The sequence below is a fragment of the Colias eurytheme genome, chromosome 5 (assembly GCF_061535395.1).
Source record: "Colias eurytheme isolate Ceu_HAF_F1 chromosome 5, ilColEury1 Martin Lab GWU primary, whole genome shotgun sequence".
Taxonomy (NCBI): Eukaryota; Metazoa; Arthropoda; class Insecta; order Lepidoptera; family Pieridae; genus Colias; species Colias eurytheme.
In genome coordinates this window covers 2391391-2417185 of record NC_142984.1, presented here as the reverse complement: position 1 = coordinate 2417185, position 25795 = coordinate 2391391, and the positions used below count along the sequence as shown (strand labels likewise).

Genomic DNA, 25795 nt, shown 5'->3' with positions numbered 1-25795 from the left:
AAAATGCAATTTGTATACAAGGCTGACGCACTCGTACAGACGATTGACTCGATTGACAAATGATCACAAGATGGGCGCCGATTATATGATTTTCCAACCCTATGATTTTTCAACGATCCATTTCATGTACACGAATTGCGTAGGTATTATATTTTTGTGTTATTTTATTTTATTTTTCATTATATTAAACTAAACAATACTGTTTTTGATATATAAGCTTAAGATGTTTCATTTTTATATTTTTGGTAATAATGCCGCCATAAAATAAAAATATTATGCACTAAAATTATTTTGACTTTTTAAACATAAAATTCGTAATTCGGAACACGATGAAGTGTCACAGGAATCATCATAGGTGAAAAGGACTATAGTAACAATATTCTTATCCTAGGTTAGTAACAATACAAATTTTATTCTAGTTAATATGTCAGACGCATTATTAATTTGCTCAACTTTTTCTACTTCTCGTATTACTCTCATTGCTATTATCTCAAATTTAGATTGCAAATTGCTTCTAAAACTTATAAAACACAGCACAATGTACTAAAAGATAGGTTATACTCGGTTATGTCAGACTTATTCTAGGGTGGTAGCCGGAATAAGGACGGAATAGCATTAGTATGAATACTTTTTACGAAGTTATACTAGGTTACATATTTTATTTTGTGTTTATTTGTATGATTTTTCCTTATTCTTAGTTTATTCTTTGCATAAAATGTTATAACTCGTTTATTTGTACGGCTGCTATGGTTGTGTAAATAAAACAAAAAATTCATTCATTTTCATTTTTTCTGCCAGTTTTTTGTATGGTGATTGCGTAAAAATTTCACTTACTACGTTCACATTTTCTTTTTCGAGCCACTCCTCATTTTTGTGCTGCGTCTAGCAACGGCGATAAGTTATGGACCAAAACTTGTCAAGCTTATAAAATAAATGTTTGTCAAATGGATAGATTCCAGTACATTTGAATTCAGCTATTGGCTCAAAAATTACTATTTTTTAACATATTTTTAACGGAGCTAATGTTGTTATTGTGTCGTCTAGGTACTCAGCAGCAACTTTTAGGTACTTTTGCACGTAACTGACACCAGTTTCATCACAGTTATAAATTCTTGAGGGTATGAATTTGTACTGTGTCATCAGCCGTTCAACATTGTCGTAGAATAGATCCACTTGTGGTTTGTTAAAGTCAACGGCACGCATCATGCTAATCGATTCCGGTGATCTTAGTGAAATGTCTTTTCATGAAATCGTGGTAAAAATGCTTACCAGCACTGCCTTTCTTTTTGTTGGATAGATGAGGGATCTTCATGACTTCAGCTAAGTCCTAGTCTAACTTCAGAAACTCATTTTTCATGAGCGGCAGAAGATGTTAGCGAACCTACCCAACTTTGGTTCCATCTTTATTGCTTCGCCTTCATTTAACGCCTTTTTACGAGTTATTTTGTCATGTAAAGTGCTTTTGGGGATATTATATCGCATTGCAGCTTGTCGTATACTAAGTTCTTTAGACAAAACCTTGTCCATAGCAGTTCGTAAGTTCTTCCACGATGTTTTTCTTTTCTTCTTTTCCATTTCAATTCTCTTTGTTTTTCTATACTCTAAAACAAACTTAAATAATTAGAATAAATAACGTAAATTCTGACAAGAAATATCAATATGTTTGCCGTCCGGTGCTATGCGAAGACGTGTCCGGTGCTGACACTACGTCGACGGTGCTGGTACTTCGTACATTAAGTGTACCTACCTACCAAAATTGTTTAAAAAGTCTCATAATATTATACCAGTTTCCAGGTAATAATAAAGTATGTACTACTTTTTATTTTTAAAAACCATTGCAATTGCAATTGCAAATGCATTGTATATAAATGTGCCTGAATCATTTACCTCGAATTTTACGTGACGCTGTGATTGCCGGCAAAAACAACTAACACTTGCTCCTGTCGTGGCGACGTGACCTCGCGCGTTACTGGCGAGCCGCGGCGCCTCTCCCTTTACTTATAATCCCTCTCCCTTTCACTTGCATTTCGAATCGAGCATGTTTATACTGGCTTAAATAGTACGAGTGTCCGGCACTAGGAGCCGTCCGGCGTAAGGGGACTTCCCCCTATATAATTAAAGTAAAATTAAAATTGAATGTTTAAATGAGAGTTGAAAAAAGTCATAAACTAAAGGAAAAAATAACAAAAAGGAAACATAATTTCTAATTTGTATATTCATGACCCATATAACAATAAGACTCGAAATATAGAAAGTTATATATATATAATTTTATATTCAATTTGGCACAGGATGATATTCATCAAAAGTGGGATGACTAGCAAAGTAAGTTAAACTATATTAAGTCTATACTATAATTTACTCTACAATAAGTATACATTTGAGCGTAGTGCTTGGGAATATGTATTATATATAGTATATACGATATCTACATTTCTCTTAAGACTCTTAGAGTTATTACAGACGATCGGCAAGTCGACGGCACTCACGGCAAGCGGTTACCTGTCGACGGCAGCCGTTGTCACCTGTCTACGGCAGTCGTCGACGTATGGACTGCTGCCGCCGTCGCTTCGACGACTGCCGTCGACATGTGGCGACGGCTGAAGTAGCCTCTGCCGTTCACAACTTGCCGTTCGTCTGTTAGAACGCTTACAAACAAAAAGGTGAAGTCGAAATAACAGTGTGATTCTTCTCTATATAAGTACATAATAAAACAGCAAGAGAGCTGAAACTGGCACTTTAACTTAAGAATAAATAATACATCACGCTCAGATAAGTAGGTAAGATCAAAACATTATTAGAAGAACATATATAGGCAGTGATAGAATAAAAGCTATTGACATGGTCACTTGTCCTACTTAATGTATCTACCAAATTCATTCTTAATAAAAAATATTCATTTAAGCCATATAACTACGCGACAATACATTTTTAAACATCTAAATATACATACAATTATAAACCAATTATTAATTAGTTAATTATCCATTATTTAGAGGACTGGAATGAATTTTCTGCCAGAAAGGGAAAATTAATGCTATGTTTGAGCAAATTAAAACCTTCTAACAAATTTCCACATCTGTTTATCAAATGTAAGCTTCCCTGTAGAAATCCTTTGCAGCCGGTTATTTTTTTTTTTCTTAAATTAACACGTATTAAGTACCTACAGTACAACGCGGTCACATTAACTTGACGCATCGCTGGAATGGCAGAACCCGCCTGCTTCCCCCCGCATTCCCTTAGCTCGCCCGGCAATCGTCAGTATGGTTAGCATCTCTGTTACCGATACAAAATAACGTCATCAAAGCCATGCCGCATGGCTTCGATGATGTCATTTTGTCATTTTGCCCATGGCCCATGCGTCAAGTTAATGTGACCGCGTTGTAAGAACTGTCTTTGACCTTTATACAAATAATTATTGCCCATTATTCAAATAAATATACTACAACTTATTACTGACGAGAGCGTATTATGCATATTTCTATACTACATACTCAATAAGTATAAAACTAAAAGCCTTGGTAGTATGGCAAGAACGATACAATATACATTTCAAACAACACAGTTAAAACCTATCAATTAAAACTGGAGAACGACACCTATTTATTGCTTCCATTAATATCTATACCACACATTTACGAAAGGCTTGTGACTACTTTTATGGAAAACATATGGAACAAACAGTCTAGAAATATGGAAACATACAACAAACGTATATTCTAGAAAACGCCTTATGGAAGAGGGTAGTATGAAAAAATGAGTCACATTCAGACGTCACAGTTTTGTCATTAGCAGTGTCATTAGTCAGAGGATTCCTCTGCTAAAATATTTCCAGTAGCTACAGTTCTACTGACGACGTGATAATTGGAAGTTGCGACGACGAAGCATCGCATCAGTCGTTGAAGTTATACTTGGTGTAGTTATCTTCGTGATTGTGGAAGCCCTTGTGTTTGATGTAGCGGCCCTCGACCGTGGTCTGCACGCAGCTGTTACACCCTAGCCGCTTCCTGTCCCTGCAGGTCCAGTTTATCGTGTTCTGGTAACGGTTGTTTATCCAGTACTTGTTCTCTTTGAAAATGAGCACCATGCTACCGGTCCGGTGCGAGGGGAGATAGTAAATCTCTGAATCTGAAACAAAACCTAGTTGTAATGCGAATTCTACCTTTATTCATTGAATACTCGTAAACAAAGTCACAAAAAATGTATAATTACCAGATTTTTTGTGACTTTTATAGCATTTTTTATTCAAAATGTTACCAGGATTAGGATAGGAATCCAGGAGTAATAAAACCAAGCGATTAAAATAAAATAGAAATCTATTTGTAAATTGCTTTAACTCGTATACAAATAAAACGTCCACATATACGAGAATAATATATTCTAAAAAAATGAAATTCACAATATTAACCGATCTAAACTAGCAGGTCCCTATCAGAAACATCTGTAAGACTTGTCATTGTATAACCATCAATAAGTACATTTATTACATCACATGATTACTATAAAATAAAATTATTATAATATATAACAATATCTGTGTTACAACGATTTGTGTATTCGACTGAAGTCTTTTTCGCGTATGAACCTTCCATCGTGGCACTGTCGGAGGCGTGGGGGATAGTGTATGTGTCGTCCTCTGAATATGGATATATAGTCTCTGCCGTCATAGCCTTTATAGGTTATGACGTCAGCTCTGCAGCCATGGACATCCCTGGATGAGCAGTACCACTGTTTCTTGCCGTGTGCTTGATGATTCTTCATGTAAAACGTGAAGCCATTGAGGATGAGAAGCCCAGCCCCCGTCCGACCAGCTATGAACTGTGCAGGCACTGTGAGCAAAACCGAATATTATTACCTTTTGTACCAAATACCTTCACCTTAACCTTTAGTAGAAGTATGCAACATTAGTCTTAACTTTAATGGTGCGTACTTCCAAAAATTAAAGTATGCTTTTTGTCTGCATTCAATAACAAAAAACATACTTAAATTTAATGATAGAAGGCAAGGAATGGGGAAGGGAAAATAAATGATACACAATCCCGTAATTCTTTATTTGTTTTTTTTTCAGGAGTTGGGGTTTAAATAAAACACAAGTACAAGAAACATCATTATTTTACAATAATTTTTTGTAGATTTTAGGGATTTGATTGTAAATGTTAATTAAAGGTTTAGAAATAAAAAACAAAACTTATTTTTCATATACCTCCAGTTGTTTTTTCCCTGTAAAATTTCTTAAAATTTTTTTGTTTAACATTTTTTTATTTTTTACGAATACGCGAAAAAAGTAATGGCACTATGGTTTCTTTGAAACAATTATATAAAAACAAGAAATTCCAAAAGCGGTGAATGATATCCTCAATGTTAAATATTATATTGGTCTATATGTATGAAAGCTTTTTAAATAACCGTTTTATTATTCAACTTTTATTTTGACACCATAAAAAGATTCATACCATTTGATATATTTTGTGAAATGTTCTTAAATGTCCATTACTTGGAAAATAATTTCATATTTCGTAGAACTCAGTAATTATACAAATATCTTAAACTAAAACTAACTTAATTCCTGTCAATTTAAGTTTTCTTATCAATATATCTTTGCCTCGCACAACACACACATACACTTTGATCATCAGGAATCGAACCTGCTACCAATCAAATTAATCTCGTACATAACATTTAAACTAAGTAGGATTTGAACCCACTATACTAAGACACATTTTTTTTATTTACCAGGAATTGAACCTAGTATACATTCAATAAAACATGTTTCTTATCAGTTATAGTTCGGGAATCGAACCCTATACTAATAACAATAGATATTCTTCTGCTTAACATCTTTATTCTCTCTTTGCTAGAAATAGATGAAATTTCACCAGGCTTCGAACCTGGTCAAACTATGAAGACTTCATATAAATCCTAGAAAAACTTTAAAAACTTATACCTTAGTATTACAGGAATCGAACCTGTTGCATTTAAATTTTTAAACATTCTAAATGAGCTGGGATTTGAACCCAACAACATTGTTAAAACCGACAATCTGTAAAACTAATCGTTCAGTGTGATAATGATCAATATTTGTCTGTTAGCCGTTACTGGGAATTGAACCCAGGACTTTTCTGTGATGGTTATATATGAACCGCGATTACGTCAAAACTTTAACTGGGGCTTGAACCCAGCAAAAAATTAATTATATAAATCTTAATACATTTTTTTTTGTAGGAATCGAACCTACTACCTACTTTTATTATTTCTAAAGAAGCCACTGTAACCAAGTATTACATCAAAACTTTAACTGGGGCTTGAACCCAGCACAAAAGTAATTATATATAAAACTTAATACATTTTTTGTAGGAATCGAACCCACTACCTACTTTTATTATTTCTAAAGAAGCCGCTGTAACCAATTATACATCAAAACTTTAACTGGGGCTTGAACCCAGCAAAAAGTAAAATAAAATTTAATAAACATACTTTTTGTAGGAATCGAACCTACTACCTACTTTTATTTATAAAGCAGTAACTTCCAGGATTCGAACCTGGAAACATCACTTAATTATCAAACCATATTTAAATCATAAGATGGGAATTGAACCCAACATAATTTTTCATTTGAAACTTTAAAATAATATTCTACATTGTATACTTTCAATTTTACCCAAGAATCGAACTTGGTATAAAACTATATCCTTTATTCATTCATTCAACAAAATCAATTTTCATTACTATTTTCTTCAGATCACTGCAGTTGTTCCATATTAACAATATTATATGACCATAAACGATAATATTAAACATTTACCGGGGATCGAACCTAGTAAATGTCCTGTCATAATACTGAATACCATTTATAGAACACTTCTTTTTTACTTACACTATCGCATAAGCAGTTTATCAAACATAACCCGGAATATTATACTTAAACATATTCTAAATAATTATACTTTGCCGACAACATTACAAATATAAACGTTTTAATTGAATAGTTTAAGATAAGGTGTAATTATCAAATTTCTTACCTTTTGACACGATTCACAAAGTGATATGAGTCTCGAGTCAATATAAAAGTGTTTTTATTTCAACTTACAATACTTATAACAAGTTGACCAAAACTACTAAATAAAACCATGACAGAAAATTTGTATAAACATGGTATGGCTTGCAATCGCTATGTTTAAATGAGAAACAACGTATAGACCAACTATATTGAAGGTATCATCTACCTTTATATACTTGAAAATGAATCAAAACAAAAACTTTTTAAGTAAAATAAACACTTCAAATGACTTTTAAAGTGTGAGATACTTTTGGAATTCCTTTAGCATAAAACTTACTTGCTATTACTCACCAAACTGCCGACTGGTACGGGGTATAAAACCCCAAAATTTGGTAAAAGCGGGAACAAAAACTAACCTCAACACATAATAACACTATCACTTTTTTCACTTACACATTGATAACACGATAGATTATAATGCACTATATCAATAAACCAAACAATTAACACTATATATTATCAACATTAACCCATTTTATAGAGAAAAACAAACACAAAACAGCGATTAACAATTTGACATTCCTACGTTTTAACAATATACAACGATTAGAGAACACTTAATGCACATTCACTTTGCTTAACCGGTGGTGTATTTAACTACGTAGTCATAATACGCGAAAAACTCGATCTCGACGCTTTACGCGGAGAAAAATTAACAATAAACATTGTAAAACAACAGTTATTTGGCATCGAGAGAGTTATTTTGACACTTCTGAAGTATTTTTACCATAAATACTGACGTGCGTCGTTTCTATTTTATGTTGTTTGTGTCAACTACATGCCTTTTAAAGAGTGATCATAGACAATTTTAGAAGGAGGTAGCAAAGTTTTAAAGAATTAAATTTTCAAGCGAGCTAGGGCTTCACATAATTATATAGCAAACCACTCTATATATTAACAATCCATAATTCATTACGCATTGTGATAATTTTTATCATACATGATACATAGCCCGGACAGACAGACAACGGGAAACGAATTTGTTTTATTATATTATGTTCTATGAAGTGATTTTGCTGCTAAGTTGCATTTTTTTTTACTTATATATAATAAGACACAATCATCTTATTTTTTATGCTAGTATGATCAACTCAAAATTAATTTTTCAATAGATAGTTTCCGTGGTTTCTGGGTAAAATAATTTATAAAAAATCTTGTTAAGCTATACTGCTATACAGTATACATAAATAGTAGAACACCTTCACATTGTCGCGGAAAAATTCCAACCAATCAATACCTGCGGCCCCACGGAACACAGTGAGTTTTAAATCAGTAAGAATCTGACATAATCCACGCCCGCTGCTTCTTCCCCGGGATATTATATAATATGCAAGATTACTCCACTTAAAAAAAGGACACCTGCACATAATTGTTAGATTAATAATTACATATTGTAAATTTAATTATATACAGCGTATACAGCATAATTTATATTATAATATTATTTCAGTATTCATTTCATGTTAAAGTAAGTATGAAGATTAATAATGATGAGTTCTTGTTTTTCAGGTTGAACAATATACGCTACATATTTTTAATATAATTATATACCTACATTTAAGCAATTCAGATTTTGGTAAGAAATCGATTTTTATTTTCATTTTAATTATTTTAAAACATATAATTACCATACGACTAAAATATAGTAGCGACATCTCTTGGGGAGTAGCAGTATAGGATAATTGTCATTTTTGTATCAGTGACATCTAGTGTGTGTTATAGGAACTGCCAGTAAGATTATTCATTCGCTAACATGACGAAACTAAAACAAGTTCATAGATGGCAGTGTTTTAAAATTGGACACAAAAATTGTTTGGGATGTTTATAAAATATTATAACAATAATTCACGATGGAAACAAGTAAATATTATTGATTAGGTAAATAATAGGAGGAATTATAATATATTATCTCTATAAATAATACAAATAAATTATAATAGGTCAATGTTTATTTTGAATAAAAATAAAAATGAATTAAAAAAATAAAAAGGAGTTTGCATCGGCCGGGAATCGAACCCGGGCCGCCCGCGTGGCAGGCGAGCATTCTACCACTGAACCACCGATGCTTGTGGATAGTAAGTGAAATTATGTAAAATATGAGTAGGTTTATTAAAAACTTCTATGTATATTCAATATACATACTATGCCGCGCGGTTTTACCCGCGGACGAATCTGCAGGCAAGATCGAATTCGAGTTTAAAGTATTTCATGTGTTATTTTGATGATATATTATTCTGATATAACTTTTATTAAAGTACAATTTCACTTAAATCCAGCCTTCATTCGAAAAAAGGATGGAATGGACCATCCTTTTTTCGTAACAAACATACCTTTCGCATTTATAATAATATTAGCAGGATTATTATCTTTTAGTCGAACTTGTTTTCTTTTCATTTTTCTTTGTAAAAATATAGACATGTTGTCCAATTTTTGATTATTTTAGTAGGGATTTAAATTACAAAAAGTTAGTAGGCACTTCCTTAACAAAAACAAAATTTCATAAAACTAATGGCGAAAAGAAAGAATATTTATTAAAAACTAAGATAATAGAATCCAGATTTCTAAGTGATTACTATTGAGACTGTAGGTACTTCCTTCTGATTATTCTGATGTTTTGTTTAAGCTTTAAAAGGTTCATTTTAAAAGATGAATGCGTCTCCTTGATATTTCTGAATTCTGTTGCAAAGAAAAGTCACTTTCTAAAGTTAAACTCGTCTTACGTTGCATTTACATCAAATGAACGAATGCTCATTCTAAACCAATATGTCAAATTATTTTGTGTAAACTGCTCTGCGTTCGAAAAGATTCACTTATAATACCACAAGAGCTTCAAAATTATCGGGTATTTTCCGATAGGTTCGTTGCAACAAATGAAGGAGTCAAGTTTTTAGTCAAGGTTAAAAAATCACGAGCGCGAAGCGCGAGTGATTTTTCCTGAAAAACTTGACGACTTTATTGGTTTGCAGGGAACCTTGAGGGAAATACCAGATAATTTTGAAGCTCGTGTGGTATTCGGGGGATTATTTTTCCGTCCCAAATGTCGGCCAATAATTTCACAATTGAATTCAACCTGTCAGTTTGACGTCAACGACCAGAGAAATTTTTCAAAAAATTATCAGTATAATACCATGTAGGTTGTACCACGTGATGTCGAATGGTGCAATTCTATTGGTCGATATTTGGGTCGGAAAAATAATCTATGCAATTTTCTAATACTGAACAAAATTGAAACGAGTTTTCGTTTACACTAATGTTTAATGTCGTTTACACTAAATATTATGAAGGAATGCTCTAGCTCTAGCTCTATGTTCGTTTGATGTAAATGCAGCGTAAAGAGGCAAGGAAAAGTTGTAGGTAAATTATGTTGTTTTTTTATTCAGATAACCTTGAACTGAATGTGTGTAGTGGCTCTAGTAAAATAAAATTTTGCTAATGTTTCAAATCGGACCCAGTAGTTGCTTCAGCTTATACGTAGACAATATTATACCTCTACCTCTAGGTATCTATTTATTATAGTTTAAAAAAAATGAGCCTGCTAAATAATTCGTAGTTACTATGATTTTATCTCTAAAACCGCAATAATTTGTTCTTAGCTAATTCGTTAAGTTCAATCTTCTTATATATAAAAATGAATCGCAAAATGTGTTGGTAAGCGCATAGGTAACTCGAGAACGGCTGAACCGATTTCGATAATTCTTTTTTTATTATATTCCTTGAAGTACGAGGATGGTTCTTATGTAGAGAAAACGTAAATATGTACCACGGGCGAAGCCGGGGCGGACCGCTAGTTTATAATAAAATTTATAAAGGCCTCTAGTGGGAAAATACCTACATAGTTGAATTATTTTATCGCAAACTTATTACACATTTACGTAAAAAGCAGACTTGCAAAATATACAATATATTTGAAATATCTTCAGTGGCTTTATTAAAGAGCCAGGTCCCTTGTGTAGACCTTCGCTATCTTTTCACAGGCATATTTTTATACACTTTGGCTTCAATATATTTATATTTTAACACACAATGAAAAGGTTAACCTCTTGACACGTTTGTAGGATTGCCAAGATTTATATAATATTTTATTGTAAATCGTAGTATCGAATACTTTTCAAGATTAAGTTTTTTTCTGTAGGTATTGCGGTAAATCTATATACATATATAAAACTCAAAGGTGACTGATATAGTGATCTATCAACGCACAGCTCAAACCACTGGACGTATCGGGCTGAAATTTGGCATGCAGGTTGATGTCATAACACTCATAACGTCGCGTAGGCGTCCCCTAAGAAAGGATTTTAGAAAATTCATCCCCTAAAGGGGTAAAATAGGGGATGAAAATTTGTATCATGTAAATTTATTTTTTCCACGCAGGCGAAGCCGCGGGCAACAGCTAGTAATATATATATGAAGTATAGATACCTAATATTATATGAAGGTAGGTCCTATATCCTTTGATGCTTACCTTCTCACATTTGTATACATTTATCACTCTCCGTAGGTTGCCTGAAGGAGATCATTTTTTAGGGACAAGGCTGCAGTTTTTGTTTTATAGTTTAATGTTGTCTATAGATAATTTTTGTAGGGTAGCAAAATAGTTTTCAAATAATTAATATTTTAGGACTTAGGTAGGTTTACCCTATTAAAAATATACAAAATTGATATTATATTTTGTGCATGTGTACCTAATGAATGTCTGCATAATTATAAAATACTAGCGGTCCGCCCCGGCTTCGCCCGTGGTACATGTTTTATAGCCTGTATTGCTCAGTGAAGATGAAGCTTTCTAATGGTGAAAGAATTTTTGAAATCGGTCGAGTAGTTTATGCTGTGAGTTTATGCGTGAAAACCATACATACATACATAATTCCAAACCTTTCCTCTTTATAATATTAGTATAGATAGTCTGAGCATTTTCCTTTGTTATTGTAATTTTGTTACAAAGTTCACAAAGTAAAGAAGAAACTATCATAAAAACAAACAAAACGGAAACAGATCCATATTTGTATTTTTAAATAAACACCTTCAAGTATTTCTATTTGTTCAGAAACTGCATCGAAAGCAACGTGCATGGAATAACATTCCGTGTCGTTTGCTTTCATAACACAATAAAATATTATTCTACGTTCTATCTAGAACAAATATTTCATATTTGAGTACATTTTGAAATAGCTGTAGAAATATGAGAGGTAAATAATGTAGTCGTAATCTTGTAATAATAAAACTATAAATAATAATTTAAATTAAATAAGAAAAAGAAAACAGGCACTTTTATGAAGTACCTACAAAAAAAAATTGAAATTAAATTAATAAAAGATATAAGATTTTAATTTTCAAATATAAGCTACTTTTTGAAGGTGAAAAGGCTTAAATAGTTATTTTTCATGTCATCACCATTATAATATATTAGGTATAAAAAAATACATAATATATCTAAATCTAGAAATTAAAGACTTTTTAACGGATTTTAAACGCGATTTATTATTCATTATACATATTACGTGGTCACGGGGAGACCGTGTCTCTCCGTGACCACGCTCGCTGTAAAGTGTTCGAAACGTCGGGAAAATAATATAATGAATAAATCGCGTTTTAAATCCGTTAAAAAGTATTCACTAAATTATATGAATTAGGTGTGTGTCTTAAGTTTCCACAGTAATAGACTTCAACATTTATAATATAATACAAGTAACTCTTTGATATTAGCATCTATTCCACCTACATGATAGATACATCGTCTATTGAAATGGATAACAAGATTCTTCGAACTGAAGTTCAGAGAATACTTGCTATAGGTACACAGCACATCATTAGTTTGAATTCAAAGTTTCTGTTACATCAGTACCTTTAACAAGGAAAATAAAATGAAATAATATATTATTTTAACTTCACATTTAGTTATTTTAATGTACACTAGAGAAATAAAACACAGATCGTACTTCATAAATAATTTAATAAATAAGGCATATATATGTATACCAAGAAAGTTCACATATAGCTATTAATTGATACAATTTTAATAAGTATATCTACTGTGTTTTGTACTAAAATAAAAATTTGCTAGTCTTGATATTATAATATCAATACATACTGTCTTGAAATAAATAAATAAATAAATACCTATTGTGATAAATCATTATTGTCGTCGGTGTCCTGAAAATAACAATCTGGTTTGATAAATTGTTATGGAAATAATATTTCCAACAGTTACAGATACTGTTGTTTGTTATAAAATGTACCTAGGTACTTAGACACCAGTTTGCTAACATAGGTTATCACATTATTACAATTTATAATATAATTCTGTGAATTGTGATAATATTATGATATATAATACCCGGATAATGAATGTACTTACCCTAACAATTACACAAATATTATGTAATTTTCTTATGTTTGATTTTACGCGTGTATTATAAATTTATAAATAAAAGATTTTAATGGATTTTAAACACGATTTATTCATTATATTATTATTATCCAGACGCGACGCGGACGTCACGAGAAGACAACGCTCTAAATCGCGTTTATTATCCGTAAAATCTTTAATTTCTAAATAAATATGGAAAATAACCTCAAAAATACTAAAGTAATATTGTCAAATAAATATAATATGCATCTAAATCCAAATTGAAGATTGGAACTCCATTTATCGGAATGCAATTTCAATTTTCGATGTTTCATTTGAATGGCATACATTAGAATGTTCTCGAATGAAATGTCAGATTTCATTTCTAGGAGTTTCCTTCATTCCGATACCTGAATAATGTGAATTTGTTATAAGTAGCTTTTATCGGACGTTTCTTTTTCTATTTTAGTTTTATTCGTATCTAGTTATGATATGAATTATATAACAGACAAAAAAACTCAGATTAAAAGATTTTTATTACATTTGATGTGCATTTAGATTGCAGGTACCTATGTATGCGTCGCTCGTCATTTTGATGACAATTTTTTAAATCTTGTTATTACCTTTAATATTGACACTAAAAACATAATTTAAACTTAACGTAATAAGTACCTAGTAAGTAAAATATAGCCATACTTTTGTAAAGCAATGATTTGAATGCAAAACATTTAATAATCCCACACGTAATAAATTATTCCAATGAAATGTAAATCGAATGCAGATAACGTAAACAAAAATTGTGTTTGTGAATTCGTAATTAGTGCGAATTAAAAGCTGATGAAAATAATGCTTATTTTGTATAAAAAACATTGTTTGTCTTTAAAATTTAATAAAATACCTAATGATTTCTTTTTGTCACTTCACTATCACTACATAATATAAAGTCGCTTTCTCTGTCCCTATGACCCTTTGTATGCTTTAATCTTAAAAGCTACGCAACGTATTTTAATGCGGTTTTTTTAATACATAGAGTGATTCAAGGGGAAGGTTTTTGTATATAATTTATTAGGTTTTTGACAAAGCGGGCGAAGCCGGGGGTGGTAAGCTAGTGTTACATTAAAGAATCAAACCGTATAGTAGGGGACGTTCCTTAAATTAAGTAGGCACCTACGTATGTACCTATTATATTATCTGTGCTAGCAATTAAGTACGTATTAAGTAAGTACAATTAAGGTCTTAAGCACCTTATTATCTGATACAATTTTCTTCGTATTGTAAGAAAAATGGTAAAACAACGTAGGTAACTAATAGTAATAACTAGTACTGTAGTTTTAATAATATTAGCAAGATTTTTTCTAATAATTTTTTCACGTCGTAGCATCACGTCGTAGCATTACGTCTTAGTATCACGTTAAGCCGGGTCCAGGTCGGGTTTTTTCAAATGTCGTTTGTTAAGGTAAAAACGCCAGAACTATTTCTAAAAAGTACCAGGAACTGTAGAACTCAACTGCACGCGATAAGAACTCACATTTTTTTTTGATCTGCTAAAAATGATCTGCTACGGGAAGTTGGCAGATCATTTTTTCAAATGTCGTTTTTTAAGGTAAAAACGCCAGAACTATTTCTAAAAAGTATCAGGAACTGTAGAACTCAACTGCACGCGATAAGAACTCACATTTTTTTTTTTGATCTGCTAAAAATGATCTGCTAAGTTCACTAACATACATGGTTGATTGCACTGCCCATAAGTGCGAGGGAGACAGATATATTTCAGAGAGTTCCATACATTAGCTTTTTATTTTCGGCAAATTTTAACAAGAACATCTGAATCGTAAAACGAAGTGTTTTGACTTTTGATAGCAAGAATAATAGGATAGAGCTTAGTCGTAAAGGTGGTTTGTTTGGCAGCACTCCAAAGCAAGATGAGGTTTATCTCTTATCTACTAGAAAGATAGGTTTAATATAATATATATGTTATAGTCAAATCCCGAAACACAAACTCTTCGCGGAAGGACTGGTTCATCTTAGGTTTGGCAAAAGCCATCGGGCAATCCTCGAAATACATTTGAATTTCACCTTTTGACTGAAGTCAGCATCAGTCTCGGGCGTAGGCGAACGCAGCATTGGCATCACACGCGCATAAGATGCCTTAGCTAGACAACGACTGAAGAAAATTTATTAGTAAAAGGCCGAAATATTACATTTATTTGGGCTTTGACAAAGTCATTATGCCAAACCTGAGGTTTGACCAGTCCAACCTACGAGTGCCCGAGCTTCGGGGTTTGACTATAACATATAGATATATACAGGGTGTAGGTAATCGTTAAGTGTGCACAGGTGATTATTCCGTAACTATTGCAGGTATCAAAAAACTTTAAACTGATATCGAAAGTACTTAACCTAATGAGTAAAATGACAATTATAACTTTTTCATAATGAAATATCTATCTGAGAAATATCTAAAAATTTGACTATAAACACTCCCATACAATCTGCAATAGTTACGGAATAATCGCCTGTGCACACTTAACGATTACACCCGGTATATAGATTTCCATGTAATCATGATCCTGACTTTTTGTTTCTTTATTCAAGACAATAAGACTAGAATAGAATAGAATAGAATAAGAATTTATTCGCAGTAAAAATCAAACACATAAACAAAAAAAATACACAAGAAAAATAACAGTTTACTACGAAAAGGCTATGGACTCAGCATATGGTGGAAGCAATGACTAAAAGGCCAGTGCTTTCACCGCTGTTTTTCAGCCATAGCCTGTTGTAGCCACAAATGTCACACGAGTTGATACAACAAAAATTTTGTTATTAAAATAAAAGTAAACAAACTAACAGCATTTCTTATAAAACAAACATGCAATACATTAGGAAAACAGGTAAAACAATAAAAAATAAACAACAAAAAAATGGAAAATGAAAGGAATGCAGGATAATGTTTTATTCCGTTTCTACCGGTGGGATACATCGATACATCTTATATTAATAATAATTAATCAACCACACAATTATATCTAATAGCCAGTTCATTCATACCCGGGTGAAATAATTACTATTCAAGTATTTAAATATGTAAAAACACAATATAAAAAAAAAAAATATATGTATTATAAAAATTACCCATTCATCAACTAATTCACTGGGCACTGCTCTTTTTGTTTTATTAATAAATAGCTTTTTAGTTTAGCTTTGAATGTACCAAGACACCTTGATTCGCGTATAGGAGGAGGCAGGTCGTTCCAGCATTTACTAGCCCGATATTTAAAACTACCTCTAAATGCAGCTGTTTTATACTTAGGTATTCGAAAAACACAAGAGAAAGGCCTTGATTTGCAGAGCTTTTGGCTTCGTGACCAAGTTAATTTCTCATAGAGGTAAGGCGGTGAATGATTATTGACAACACCATGCAAAAGACTACAAAGATGGAGCTGTCTACATGCTGACATCTTTAGTATTCCTGCTTTATTTAAGAAAGGCGAAAGACTAAACTTTTTCTTTATCAGATAATAGAAAAAAACTTTACATTACTTTTCAGGTTTTTTGCAGTTAATTTTTTTTTCTACTAACATAATATGAACATTGTTGTTTTGAGTCCAAAATAAATGTGTAAAAGTGCAAACATTTTTTACTATAATTTATAATATACGCTTAAAAATCAAATGTATCTACCGACAGCATAGCTAAAATCACTAAAAAGCGTCATATTATTCATCCGACTTCACAGTACCCGTAAAATTTAAATATAAAATGCTAAATCACACCATTGAGAGTAATAAGAACCCTTCCCGGACGTTTCTGTGAATCCTGAAACGAAATTATCACTGTAACCTTGATTTTATGCAAATTGACGCGCTCTCTGTTTTATCTGTGGTCTGCAACGTAGTATATTATACTCTGTGGTATGCTATAATAATAAAAAACAATCCTTAAGATTTTTTTAAATCTTTATTATATTAAAGAGTGTTTGATATACACAAGCCTTTATAAAGTGAAACTATTTTATTGTCACTGATCCTTGATTAGTGTACAAAGTTTGAATTAAATCTGTCCATTTAAAGTGTGTCAAAAGGCGTAGCATCCGCGTCGATTACATACAAAGATACAGTTCAAGCTAATACTAGCGTTTATCTACTATTATGTATTCTGTGCTAATACATAGAAGCGCAATACCGAGTTTACATACGACTTACGAGGATACATACAAACAAAAACCGCATGCTTTACTAGCAGCTGTGCCCCGCATTGCACCGCTCCTGTTGGTCTTAGCGTGATGATATTTAGCCTATAGCCTTCCCCGATAAATGGGCAGGGTCCTATTGGAATAATTATAGGAATAATTATTCCAATAGGACCCGTAGCTCCTGAGATTTGCGCGTTCAAACAAACAAACAAACTCTTCAGCTTTATAATATTAGTATAGATAACAAGAGCTTCCTTTATCATTAATAACACGCCGATAGATAAACATTTGATATGTTGAACTTAAACTACTTTAAAGTTCCCGCATTATCAGCCACAAAGCGGAGGAAGTTTGCCAAAATTGAAACCAGGCCGTAAATTTACGTCAGGCGACAAATTTCGTGTGCGTGCGTTGTTAATAGCTTGTTTGATACCCTATTTTATACTGGTAGTGTATGGAGGACGATATTCCTTGTGAGGCTCAATATAAACTATGGTTTGATATAATCGAAGTATATTAGTTTTGGGGATGTTGCCCATTCGGTAGAAAAATAACTTCTTAGTTCTTACTAGCTTAAAAAGAAACCATCTACGTATTTAAAGATCTATTAATTTGACGATTTTATTGACTGCAGCTGAAAAAGAGATGGGTGTTATGTTTCTGGTGTTTATTTTACTTTGGGGGTACCTGCATACATGCGACTTATTCGCACTGGTCACACGAACGTGTAAAATGGCATTTTTTATCTCTATCATCTAAAGTCTAAACCATTGAACCAAATTTTAAGAGACAAATCCAAATAGTTTACGGTTAGTGTACAATAATATTTTTTCCTAATCAATCATTTTTAATAAGCTTTGTAATAACAGTTAGCTCAAATTATTTTAATCTAATAAACACGACACAAAGCAGACGACATTTTCAAAGCATCTAATTTAAAGCTACCCTTGAAATGAATGCAGTGACTTCGTAATCCCATTAACGGCCGATTTTTCAATGCTTGGATAAAACTTATCCGTCCAATAAAGTATTACACGATAATATTAAAATGTCACGTAAACTGTCAAATACGGGCAATTAGAATACGTTTTTAAAATGGTCGTTTTATACATTATTCGACGAATAAGTTTTATCCAAGCATTGAAAAATCGGCCCTAAGAGGCGCAAATAAATTCTATTTGCCTTGTTACTTTAGATAAATTGCATTTCTAACGAGCTTGTGGAATATATTATTTTAACTTCATAGATTTGAATGATATTACTTGTATTTATTATCTAAATTCTATATATTATGTTACGGGCGTAGGATCTTATTTCCTTTTGCTTTTAATTTCGTAAACAAAATCATTCCTATACATTATAGTTATAAGTAATTGAGGTTAGTTTATCAATAAATACAATGAAATACACAGACTAGATTTCCGCCCGTGGCTTCACTCGCGTTTTCAGAGAAAAAACCTGCATAGTTTCTGTGGGATTTCCGGGATAAAAAGTAGCCTATGTCTTATTCTGGGTCTTCAACTACCTACATAACAAATTTAATTGTAATCGGTTCAGTTGTTTTTACGGGAAAGAATAACAAACATCTATCCTCACAAACTTTCGCATATGTAATTGTATTACATACCTAGTAGGATAAAACAATTTTACAGTGATTCTAAACACGTGTGCACAACGTCGTTTTTGTTTTTTGTATTTGCATAATATAATATTATACTAAACGCGGAAACATAAAGTCCGCAAAGTGTAAATAAACAATAATTTAGACAAAATAATGAGTTCACTCAATTAGCTGACCTGATAAATCAGGCAATCGATCAAGTGATCAGAGCTGATGAATTGGTACAGATGCTAAGCCCTTGGTAATCCATTATCAACAGCTTAGGGCTGGTGTTAGGGTTGCCACTACATATATTTAATTGGAGTGTTAAACTGAATTAAAAAGTTCGTATAAATTGAGATTAAAGTAACATTTTAAATTCGAATAAGTTTTATTTGTTGAAATTTTGTAAACTTGGTGTCTGTTTTGAACTACTATAACTTCTTATATTATATAGGTATCTAGATGTAATAGCATCGTAGATTTTTGTAGTTTATGATAAAATTTATCAATATGTTTAGTTTTAGCTTAAATACGCGAAATAAAGACTAGTAGGTATAGTCTATAGAAACCAAATGAAGACTTTATTGCAGTTTTAATAGAGATCACAAGTTTATGGGATAATCACTAATTTATATGTTAAATAATTGATGAGGTTTGAACCCTACATCAATTTATACGTAAAAATTTCGTACAAAATTGAAGTGACTGTGAGTACGTACTCAAGATATCAGAAGAGCACCGTCAATTTCGATAAGCAGTGAAATTATACAAATACTACGTCCTTTTAAATATACTTCATTCATATATGTAATAGGTCATCTACTCTTATATATTTCATAAATAATATGCGATCCGTATTAATATCTTTTTGTTTCGTATAATATCTCCATTATGATAAAATATTACTTGAACTACTGATACTTTGCTCACTTAGATTTGTAATCAATTACATAATTACTTATTCTCAGACCTGCCATATACACACAAAAATAAATTCTTTAAAATTGATCAAGTATGTTACGAGTGGAATTTTTGTTAGATTTTAAGGAATCTTAAAAATATTTATTAAAATTGTATATTAATCTAGAACTCCGGTCTGCATCAAGCAAACATCGATGTATTTTTATTTTTAATTAAATGTGGTCATTTCAATTTTTTTTGGGACCTCCGGCTGTGGCGTTCGTAAATAGTATTTACCTATTAACTCACAATGTTTGTAATATTATGAGTTGCCACACGATATTTTTTTATGCGTCGATTAAAAGGAGCCTGATATCATAAGAACGATACATAACACGTTCCTAAAGAATTTCTCAGCATGTCAGCATTAACATTACAAAGATAATGGTAAATTTCACTCAAATAGGCAATAAGAATAATGTAGTGGCAACCCTGGACAAATGATCCCAACGCGACCGTTTGTACCGTTATATTTCTTAAGATAAGGAAACATATATTTTCTGGAAGGGAAACCGATAAGGCATGTTACCTGAACCACAAATTGGGGGCTTTTTATGGTGTATGGTGCAATTATTTTACTTATAATAGTCTAAGATCCCACTGCAGGATTACTTCGTTCATTGTTTTTTGATGAAACCAAAATTTTATGTATATTTATAATTAGATAGTAAATATACATACAATTTTGGTTTCATCAAAAAAACTATGAACGAAGTAATCCTGCGATGGGATCTAGTATGTACTATAAATGGTGAGGCTAGATTAAACTCATTTTATTTTGCACTCTGATCATTTTTATAATTAGATAGAAATTAGAATCCAAATTTATCTATGAATATGTACATATTATCAGTTTTGTCAGGCAACGAACGATTTGAACACGGAACGAGCAAGCAGCGTTGCGACGACATAAATGATGCAAACCTATTTATTTTATACTAGCTGTGCCCTGCGGTTTTACCCGCAGTGCCTTTTGGTTTTAGCGTGATGATATATATATAGCCTATAGCTTTCCTCGATAAATGGGCTATCTAACACCGAAAGAATTTTTCAAATCCGACCAGCAGTTCCTGAAATTGGTGCGTTTAAACAAACAAACAATCTCTACAGTTTTATAATATTAGTATCTATAGATTCAGATATTATATTAATTTTATTAAAAAATACTGGCTTTTAAATACGTTTTCTTCGTGTTTTTGTTTTATTATTTTATAGTAATTCCACTGTCCACAAACTTTGTCATTAATTAATGTACAAATATTGGCAATCTTTGCTTTCCTGGGATAATTTTTTGTAACTTATTTATGGGCATATTACGTGTGTCCATTTATTTAGCCTAGTTCTGGTAAAACTGTTACGGATAGGTGAATAAATTGCCTCTAAGATGGATGATGCAATTTTCTTGTACAAATATTTATTTTATATTTGTGTTATAATGGGTCCAGCTTACATTTAACGTTAGAATACCTTATACTTATTGACTTATTGATTTGTGCTGATAAGTTTAGATTGAAAATCCTACGTATAAATAAATAAAAACGCATTTTTAATTATTCCACTATACGTATACGTATTTATACCTATAATGTTTACGTGTATGTTTATATCTGTGACTGAATTGTAGTTTCTGTACAATTAAGAATATGTTGTGTTGAATAAATTCGTAGGTATTTCTAGTGATGAAAAAGTTTTCAAAGCGAAAGCTTGACATTGAACAATTGTCAGTAGAGCCTACGCCTACAGAGTTACAAAAATTTACTACAGATGGTTTTATTCTGGTACTATTTCGTTCAGAAACTTACAAGAGTTTAAAGCCAAAAAGAAAGCTTTGTCAGAAAGTAATCGTAGGAAAGGTTTTCTTGTTTTTTTTGCTGAATTTGTGGAAATGGGAATTGTTACAATTTCGGCCACACCTGGGACTCATAACGTTGTATTATGGCTTGCTTTGTTATTTATTTTCGATACTTCAAATTTATTTTTCTTGTTAAGGTATTTTTGTGAAGTAACAATATTAAATTATGCTTAGTTTCATATTTAACCAAAAGGACAAATTAATTTTTTTTTTACATAATTTAATAGCGCATGTAGTTTATTCGATATTTTATAATTAGAAACACCTCTGGATAATTTATAGCCAGTTTACGACTTAATTTCAGCGATTTGCAGAAATAATACATGAAATACTTATTTAAATAGTCTTAGTAAATATGTATAATATGTAAATGTTCCTATATAGAATCTAAGAAATAATACTAAGCCTTATTTTATCTTCCACAAACATCATCTAACGACATATAACTAGGACGTACGCTACGTTCACACGGAGCCACGATTTGCCGAATCATTTTCATCAGGAAAAACAGAATGTTGTGTTCACACAGCACCTCTTGCATTGTCGTATCGGACGGTCTCGTATCGAGATCCCCTATGTTAAAACCATCCGGCTCTTTTTTAGCAAGAGCGTGTGTGTATGAACGTATGTATTCAAACTCAAACTCAAACATTTATTTATTCAATTAGACTTCTTTTAGAAGCACTTTCGATCGTTATTACATATTTTAAACATTTACCACCGATTCGGAAAGCAGCATCTATGGAGAAGAACCGGCAAGAAACTCCATAGTTGCTCTTTTAAAATCATGTCAATATTACGATTAGGTAAAGATTCGGATTATTGCCATGTCTTGAAACTGAATGCATGTGTGACCTCATTAATTGAAATACAACCAAATCCTGCCAAAAACCGATACGGTAGAGACACACTCAGCACTGTGTGAACTTACCGTTACACAAAAATATGACTTGTTTGGTAACTAGCATTTGTTATAAGTACTATAAGCCTTAGAATTAGGACTTTGTCCACAAAGTACAAACGTCGGAAAGCAGTAATGACTACAAATTATATAAATTGCTTTGACTTGTCTCTTTTTTTCAGCTTTTGTTTTTCTTTGGTAAGGCCTAATGTTTGAGCTTTGTTTCATTAAAAATGTAGTCGTAATTATTTGAGACTTGGGTGTTGAGTTCTGGTTATTTTAAAACGTCTGTTTATTTGATTTATTAGTACCTACAAAGTGAGAATATATTTTTCACAATACGTGTAAAAATGATGTTTCTTATAAGTTATAACATTGAATATACGCTCGTTCAAATAAATACCTACATATTAAATTTCGTATCAAGGTATTATAAACTATGTGTTAGAAATCAAATCATATAAAGTTAAAAATCTATATATATAAATGAAACTCGTTTTCCTTGGTCACGGCATCACGCGTGAACGGGTAGACCGATTTCGATAATTCTTTTTTTATTATATTCCTTGAAGTACGAGGATGGTTCTTATGTAGAGAAAACGTTAATATGTGCCACGGGCGAAGCCGGGGCGGACCGCTAGTAACATAATAATAAGATTAGATAAGGTTCTACTTCACAAATAGTATCACGTCGTAAAAGGACTTGGATAAATAAATGCGATCGGACCCGAGGATAGCTTCAATCCTTCTTAAAGATATATTGAACAATAATAAAATTCCAATTTTTAACTGAAAATTTTAAAGGAGAGTTTATTTTGTATTTTCTATTATATATTTTTTTTTATGTCAGAGCAAGGAAAGGAGCAGATGGGCCACCTGATGTTAAGTGGTCACCACCACCCATAAACACTTGTAACACTAGGAGTGTTACAGGTGCTTTGCCGGCCTTTTATGGACAAATAAGCTCTTTTCTTGAAGGCCCCAATGTCGTAGTTGTTCGGGAACACCGCAGGTGGCAAATCGTTCCACAGTTTCACCGTACGCGGAAGGAAGTTGCGGGTGAAGCGGACAGTGGTGGAGCGCCAACCATTAATCAGATGGTTATTATATTATTCTTTAAACTATAGGAAAATGCGTATAAAAATACTTGATCATTAAAATATGTTACCTTTCGTATACAGCATGCTTTCAACAATCTCAAATCACAATTATTGACTATCTCTATGTTTTGTCTTTACAAAATCAGTTCAGCATTTTTACCATGTAAGCGATATAGAAAATCATAAACATTCTCAATTGAATGGATATTACACGTAATATTTTTATTTAACACGCTTTAAATAAAGGTACATAATATGTATTATAATTATAATAAATGAAACAAAGTATCAAAATTCACATCATCAGCGTAAAAGGTGGCCGACATTTTTCTGCAATTCTGCAGCCATGAATGTGGTTTAAATAACAGTGTATTATTTCATACGTTACTAATTGTTGAAACGTTCATCCAGCCGAAAACACACATATTTTATGATATATTGTGCCCCGCGGTTTTACCCGCATTGCTCCACTCCTATTGGTCTTAGCATGATATATGAGATATATAGCCTATAGCTTCCTCGATAAATGGACTATCTAACACTGAAAAAATTTTTAGCACCCGCAGTTCCTCAGATTAGCGTGTTCAACTAACCAAACAAACATAAATCATATATTCAGCTTTATAATCTTCTCTATATATATAAAATTCTCGTGTCACAATGTTAGTTACCATACTCCTCCGAAACGGCTGAACCGATTCTCATGAATTTTGTGTGCCTATGATCTGAAAAAAAAAGACAACATCTTCATACCCCTAAGTTATAAAAGTAAGGTAGAACAACGTTTGGCGGGACAGCTAGTATTAATATAGATATTATGGAGCACAAAAATATGCGTAATAAATATTAATGTTGGGGACACATCTGGCCAAAGTCAACTTGTATATAAATATTTACTTTCGTACGAACTCATAAATAAACCGCTTTCATTCATATTAACATCATCCTAAATAGATGTCTCATGTCTTTGATTTTATGACCTTATGTTGTGCTTTATAACAGAAATAACACGAGATACTTAGAACTAAAACTTTTTAAAGCATTATTTTTTAAACTATATCGTTAATTGATCAGTTGGCTTGATTGGTAGTGACCCTGCCTTCCAAGCCACTGGTCGTGGGTTCGATTCCCTGCCAGGGTAAATATTTGTGTGATGAACATAAGGTGTTAATAAAAATCTATATAAGTAGTTATTTAAAAATTTTAATAACATATATGTATGTTTATCAGCCATTTGGTTTCCATAACACAACCGAAAGCTTACTATGGGATCTAGATCGTGCCGTGCGCGTGTGTGAAAAATGTCCTGAAATATTTATTTATTATTTATTGTTGAGATGACACTTCCCACCAATATTAAATTTAATCTAATATAGATGTGAAAAATACAGTAAAAGCAATTTTGATTAATGACGAATCTCCATTTCTTTTAAAATTAAACTTGTAAAAAATAGCAATCCAGTTAAAATTGAACGTGATTTTTTCCTTTAATATCATTCTGAATTAATTTGAATTAATAATTAATGGACGGTTTCATTTGATGCAACTTTCGAAACGGAATAATTGATGTAAATTCATTAAAATTTACATAGTATCGTTTCTCAAAGGGTAATTAATAATTAACTTTACGGATATATACTCATCTTTTGTTTACGTTAATTTAATGTAGATATAGGTAATTTTACAAAAATATCTGGCTTCTAGAAATAGATTTAAAAACATTTGATACTAAATTAATGTGGTAATATATATTTTAAATCGAGATCCAATATCAATTAGTA

At 31.9% G+C, this 25795-nt stretch overlaps 1 long non-coding RNA gene and 1 other non-coding gene across 2 annotated transcripts; both read right to left on the bottom strand.

Moving 5' to 3' along the window:
- Positions 1–4361: 4361 nt before the first annotated feature.
- Positions 4362–7756, bottom strand: LOC149908331 (uncharacterized). The gene is made up of 2 exons (XR_016456744.1): positions 7349–7756; positions 4362–4829 (listed from the first exon to the last, which is right to left on the bottom strand). It is a non-coding gene; the product is annotated as an uncharacterized LOC149908331 (long non-coding RNA).
- Positions 7757–9052: 1296 nt separating this feature from the next.
- Positions 9053–9123, bottom strand: TRNAG-GCC (transfer RNA glycine (anticodon GCC)). Its single transcript has one exon. It is a non-coding gene; the product is annotated as a tRNA-Gly (tRNA).
- Positions 9124–25795: the final 16672 nt, after the last annotated feature.